The sequence below is a fragment of the Mustela putorius genome, unplaced genomic scaffold, assembly GCF_011764305.1.
Source record: "Mustela putorius furo isolate JIRA1106 unplaced genomic scaffold, ASM1176430v1.1 tig00000145_pilon_pilon_pilon, whole genome shotgun sequence".
Lineage (NCBI taxonomy): Eukaryota > Metazoa > Chordata > Mammalia > Carnivora > Mustelidae > Mustela > Mustela putorius.
The window spans coordinates 12,491,851-12,498,850 of record NW_025421294.1 but is presented as its reverse complement, the minus strand read 5'-3'; the positions used below and the strand labels follow the sequence as shown (position 1 = coordinate 12,498,850).

Genomic DNA, 7,000 nt, shown 5'->3' with positions numbered 1-7,000 from the left:
TAAACTCAACCTAGATCCTGTGTTCTATCTGTTCACTCACTGTCTCATCAGTGATCTCAGCACCCTTGCCCCTTTGCCTCCCATCGTCCCTTAGTCTTCCTCCATTCATCCTCTCAGCCCTTGAATGCAAGTTGCTGAGAATATCAGGCAAAATTCTCTAACCTCAACTTATTCTTCCTCATAGCCCCAGTCCTTTGGTAAATGCTTTGTCACATTTTTCTCCTATTCCTCACAGAAGCTATTTCAAACTTTTACCACTTCCCTTGATTCCCCTGCCATACAGATGTCTCTTAAACCTCAGAAGACCTTCACTATATTTCACAAATGCATTTTGCATACTTGGGGCATCAGGGCACTGCAGAGCCCACAGTCCATACGCCTTCTTAGCAGGAACTTCAGTACCTCTTTCTTGAAGACTCCCTCCATATTCCTGTATTGTCTGAAAGTCCTAGAGAATTTCACAGTCTGCTTTCCACACCCAAGTAGAGATGGCTCTGGAGTTTGATCAGAACCCACTTCTTACTGGCACATGTATTATTGACACGAAATCTCACTGCTGCCAGCTCTCCTGATGATCCTGTAAGGGCTGTGTGGAATATTCAAGACAGGGAAACCTCCCTCACCTAGTATTAATCTCTTCCAAGCCTTCCCACTCTTAGGTTTTTCACATTACAGACTTAGAGCAGAGAAAATAGAAAAATGTGTAAAAGGTCAGGGGTACCTGGGTAGCTCAATGGGTTAAGCATCTGCCTTCGGCTCAGGTCATGATCCTAGGGTCGTGGGATTGAGCCCCACGTCGGGCTCTCTGCTCAGCAAGGAGCCTGCTTCCCTCTCTCTCTCTGCCTGCCTCTCTGCCTACTCATGATCTATCTCTGTCAAATAAATAAATCTTTAAAAAAAAAAGAAAGAAAGAAAGAAAAATGTATAAAAGGTAAAATCTGAGTCAGCCTTGATCAAATTGAATTCCATATTGCTACCAGAGGTGTCTTATGTTTTAATAATAGGAATCTTGGGCAGATGAGATGTTGACATAGACATTTTAAGGTTTTAAAACTCTGAGTTGGCCATTGCAGCTTGTTACAGAGATAAAGATCAAAGATGGACTCCATTAAGCATTGAGATGTGTTGAGGACACTAAAAATGTAAACATTAGCCAGGTTGGGGTGAATGTCCTTCTTGACAGATTATGTTTCTTATCATGATGAAATTGATTTCTGGCTAGTGGGCATTTAAGAAGTTCAACAGTTACATCTTGACCTTTAGCTACAATGGTCTATTGTTATATTACCCTTAATTTTGAAACGATGATGCTTATTTTGCTTGTTTGTTTTGAGAAATTTTATTTCCTCATTGTTTGTTACAGGAAGTTCAATTTGAATTTCTTCTTCAACACTGTAACTAATCTTATTGCAATTAATCCAGACAAACACAAAGGGATTGTGAGATCCTCTCAGAGTTAGGAAAAATACATCTATTTTCTTCTTTTCATGGCTGCAGTTGTAAAATAAGCTATAAATATAACAGAATCTTTTTTTTTTTTTTTTAGTATTTATTGTGGAAAAAAAAATCAACTACACAAAAGTAAAGTGAACAATAAAATGAATTGCCATGTGCCCATCATTCTGATTTGACAATCATCAAGAAGCTGTCACAGAGGCGGCTGGGTGGCTCAGTGGGTTAAGCCTCTGCCTTTGGCTCAGGGTCCTGGGATTGAGCCCCACTTCGGGCTCTCTGCTCAGCAGGGAGCCTGCTTCCTCCTCTCTCTCTGCCTGCTTCTCTGCCTACTTGTGATCCCTCTCTGTCAAATAAATAAATAAAATCTTAAAAAAGAAGAAGAAACTATCACAATCGTAGAAATGCTTTTAAAAGCCAGCGCAAGCACACAGGGATGGATTGATGGTGGGCCTTTCTCTGGGGGCCTCTCATAGTATACCCATGCTAGGGGAGTATGCAGCCCTGACCCACTGCCCAGCTTCTTCACTGATGAGCTGTGAGCACTGAAGGGAATTTTGAAGTGAAGCTGTGAGCACTCAGGGTAAAAGCAAAACAAAACAAACAAACAAACAAATACATACATTTAGCTATATATTTAGCAGTGCAAACTGGTCCCCTGAGCAGCTACCTCTTAGGTCCAAGGGCCCTACAGCTCAGGCATCTACCACTGCACAGTGACAGAGCTGTTATCTCACCAGGGCACACCTCAGGGTAATTATTTCTAGAAGATTTAAACTTTCTATTCTTGGGGCACGTGGGTGGCTAAGTCAGTTAAACATCTGCCTTTGCCTCATGTCATGATCCCAGGGTCCTGGGATCAAGCCCCTCATGGGGCTCCCTGCTCAGCCCGAAGCCTCCTTCTCTGGCCCCCACTCCTTCTGCTTGTGTTCCCTCTCTCACTGTCTCTCTCTGTGTCAAATAAATAAATAAAATTGTCAAAAAAAATAACCTTTTTATTCTTATGCTTCATTGGTTCTGTAGGGGTTTTTTTTTGTTTTGTTTTTGTTTTCTAAGATTTATTTATTTCATTTGCGACCAGGGGTTGGGAGGAGGGGTGCAGATGGAGAGAGAGTCTTGAGCAAGCTCTGTTGACTGCAGAGCCCAAGCCAGAGGTGCGGCTCTGTGCAGCTTTAAAAATTATTACATAAATAGTATGCACACATTGTATTCCATCAATCACTACATGGGAATCGTTACTATTTTTTTCTTTTTTGAAGGATCTCAATCCCTTCTTAATTCTGAGGTGACTGCTGTTCACATGAACAAGTTCATTTGAACCATTCAAAGCTTTTCTTCAAATCCGCATAATTATGTGCATACGGTGCTAGTTAGTATGTGCTTGTCTCTTAGCTCCAGGCTGCTCCCTGTTTTGTGATGATGGGATTGTAACTTTGCTCTCTGGCTTCCTGTTAGGACCCTGGTTGTTTCCAGTTTGCTAACTGACTGGATGCAGTTCTCTCACATCACCCCGGAAAGCATTTTCACTCCAGCAGCTGCACCTGTGACCCCAGGCAGTGGCAGAATAAGGCTTGCAGTTTTTTTCAACAGTTTAGAAACAGAAACATTGCAAGAACAGATTCATCACACCCTCTCACTTAGAGATCTTCAAGTTCTCTCTTCGTTATCTATTGGCCCATTCTAGTTAACTGATTGATACCCAGTTCATCGTTATTTTATATTTAGTTTTCTCCACTTCATAAATCTGATACAATTTCTCTCTTCCTACTAGTCATGGACACAGAAATGGCCATATGTTGGAATTTTTTCATTTTCCTTATTTATGTATATATTTTTTACAATAAATGGGATAACGCCCATGACTTTGCAACTTGCATTTTTCACTTAATGTTTCAGGGACAGCATTTCCAGGTCAGTATATATAACTCTAATTTTCTCAATAGATGCATAATATTCCATCAAATGGACAGATTGTAATTTATTCAACCATTCTGTTGATAGATGTACAAGTCAAGTCCTAATTTTTTACTACAAAAAAAATGCTTCAATAAGCATTCTTGTTCATAGATCCTCTATACTAATACATTCGTTTCTATTAAAAAATTACTAACAGTGGGATTGCTGTGTCAAAGAATGAGGTATTTATATTTCTGTGACTCCAAGTATACTGAATTGAACTGGTCATACTCCTCAGATTATGACACTATATCATAGATTCCCCCTAGAGCTTCCAGAAAACACAGCCCAACCATGCCTTGATTAAATCCACAAGACCCATTTCAAATTTGTGACCTTAAGAACTACAAGATAATAGGTCTGGTTGTTCTCAGCTGCTAAGTTTATGGTAATTTATCACAGTAGCAATAGGAAGCCAATTCACTGTTCTTATTAAGTTTAGGTATTAATGTTATATATTATTTCACAAAGTCCAATAGCTTCCCACTCACCTAATCCCACTACTTAATTTTTTTTCTGAGTCAACTTGTTAAGATAGATGTTACTAGATTGTTGTCCAGAGTATGAAATTCATGTTTCTCCAACAATGCATGAAACGTTATGCACTAATTCCCGAAAGTAAAGAACACTATTGATTCTTTTAATGTTTAATGTTTCACTCATCAGATGAGTGAATAGTGATACTTTATTGTTGTTTAATTTGCGATTCATATAAATGAATCAAAAGACTTTATTTGTTGGTTATTTGGATTTATGATGTTTTACAAATGTTTCCAGATTTACTATTTTTTTCATTTATTTATGCTACCTTCTTGCTACAAAATGTTTTTTATTTTTATATGTTTACCTTTTCTGTTGTTATTTTTGCATTTCTGGGCTTGGTTAAAGTCCCTCATGCCCTTCAATGGCTCATGTAAACTCCTATCTTTTCTTATAAGATTTTATTTTTTTTATTAACATATAATGTATTATTAGCTTCTTATAAGATTTTAACATTTACAATTATGCCTTTAATCCAACCAGAATTTATTTTAATTATAAAATATAGAAATCATTCTACTTTCTTCCCAATTACACCAACAGTATTTATTTAAAAATTCAGACTTTCCTCGGTAAATTATCACCTTTGCCATGTGTTAAATTTTCATTTATACCGTATCTATTTCTAAATTTTTAAATTTTGTCCTTTACTGGTACAATTTGGACTTAATTTTATGTTAGCTTTGTAATGTATTCCAATATTGAGTAGGTGAGTTTTCCCATTGGGCAGTCCCTGGACAGACATGACATGTAACATGTTAAAACAGTTCTCTCTCTCTCTCTCTCTCTCTCTCAATGCTTTGTATGGCTATTTCCTTATATTTATTCTTCCATACAAATTTTAGGATCTAATTAAAAGAAAAAAATTGTATCGAATTAAATTTACAAAATAATTTTAGGAAATTTGACACTTAACGATACATTATCTATTGAGGAAAATCTTTTCATTTGCTTCATTATGTCTTATATTTTTAAAAATTGCCTTGGGGTGCCTGTGTGACTCAGTGGGTTAGAGCCTCTGCCTTCCCAGGGTCCTGGCATCTAGTCCCACATCGGGCTCTCTGCTTGGCAGGGAGCCTGCTTCCCTCTCTCTCTCTGTCTGCCTCTCTGCTTACTTGTGATCTCTGTTTGTCAAATAAATACATAAAATCTTAAAATAAAATAAAAATTGCCTTGCCAGGGCAGCCTGGGTCACTCAGTTGATTAAGCATCTGCCTTTGGCTCAGATCATGATCCCAGGGTCCCAGGATCAAACTATCCATCCGGCTCCCTATTCAGTGGAAAGCCTGCTTCTCCCTCTTCCTCTGCCGTTATCTCTCTCCCTCTCTCTCAATCTCACTCTATCTCAAATAAATAAACCTTTTTTAAAAATTGCCTTGCCAGGCGCCTGGATGGCTCAGTGGGTTGGGCTGCTGCCTTTGGCTCAGGTCGTGATCTCAGGGTCCTGGGATCGAGCTCTCTGCTTGGCGGGGAGCCTGCTTCCCTCTCTCTCTCTTTCTGCCTGCCTCTCCATCTACTTGTGATTTGTCTCTGTCAAATAAATAAATAAAATCTTTAAAAAAAATTGCCTTGCCAAATTTGATTAACTAGCATTTTATTTAAATTTTATGAACCTATAAAATGAAATTACTCTATTATTTCACTTTTTGTGTTTGTATGACTATGCTGGATTTGTAAAACTATTGCGAAGAGTTTCATGTTTTTGTGTATTCCAGAATAGTTTGGCAAGCAAAGGAATTATCTGGATTTGAAAGTTAGAAAGAATTTAGTTGTAACATTACCCATACTTGTTGCTTTCTTTCATTATCTGAAAACAATTTTATTATGAAAAACTTCAAATATATATATATATATATATATATATATATATATAGAAAATAGTATAATGAATCCTATGTAATTACCACCCAGCTTTGACAATTACCACAAGAATTTTCCATTCTTGGGGCGCCTGGGTGGCTCAGAGGGTTAAGCCTCTGCCTTCAGCTCAGGTCATGATCTCAGGGTCCTGGGATCGAGCCCCTCATTGGGCTCTCTGCTCAGCAGGGAGCCTGTTTCCTCTCTCTGCCTTCCTCTGCCTAATTGTGATCTCTGGCTGTCAAATAAATAAATAAAATAAAATAAAAAAAGAATTTTCCATTCTTGTTTCACCCATCTTTCTATTTTATTTTGCTGGAATATTCTAAAGCAAATCTCAGGGGAGGAGGTGGCCATGTGGTTAAGGTGATGGACTGCTAAAGAAATTCAGATTTCTTATCATTTCAACTCAAAGTAGCTCACTCTATTTCTCTAATGGATAAGGTTCATTTTTTTTTTTAAACAGTCACCTCATCATACCTAAAAACAATTTTCCTGATTGTTTAAAATATTCTTTGGGTCACCGGGGTGGCTCAGTTGGTTAGGCATCTGCCTTCCACTCAGGTCATGATCCCAGTGTCCTGGGATTGAGCCCCACATTGGGCTTCCTGCTCAGCGGGGAATCTACTTCTTCTTTCTCTCTCTCTCTCTCTCTCTGCCCCTCCATCTGTTCATTCTCTCTCTCTCTCTCTCTCATGCAAGCATGCACTCTCAAATAAATAAATAAAATCTTAAAAGATACCCTTTTACTTTTGGTTTGTTTAAATCAGGATCCAAACATCTAGTGTATTGTTTTTTTGTTGCTCTGTCTCCCTGTTCTCTTAATTCATAAAAGTACTCTCTTATCTCCTCCCACTCTGCCCTCCACATGCCATTTATATGTTGAAAATCAGGTTGGGGTGGTGGGGTTCTGGACCTTGGGGAAGGTATGTGCTATGGTGAGCACTGTGAAGTTTGTAAAGCTGGCAATTCACAGACCTGTACCCCGGGGCTAATAATACATTATATGTTTAAAAAATTTTTTTAAATTATATTAAAAAAATCAGGTTGTTTGTCCTACAGTATATTCTAGATCAGGATTTAGTTATCTCTTTCCTTGTAGTGTTAACTTAACTTGTTCCTCCTTTCTGTCTTTTTTTTTTTAATAGTCTGAAAGTGAGATAAAATCTCGATTATGTTTAAGTTAGATTATTTT

At 38.0% G+C, this 7,000-nt stretch overlaps 1 non-coding gene across 1 annotated transcript; it reads left to right on the top strand.

Moving 5' to 3' along the window:
* Nucleotides 1–1,882: 1,882 nt before the first annotated feature.
* On the top strand, nucleotides 1,883–2,017 carry LOC123390844. Its single transcript, XR_006605450.1, has one exon. It is a non-coding gene; the product is annotated as a small nucleolar RNA SNORA42/SNORA80 family (small nucleolar RNA).
* Nucleotides 2,018–7,000: the final 4,983 nt, after the last annotated feature.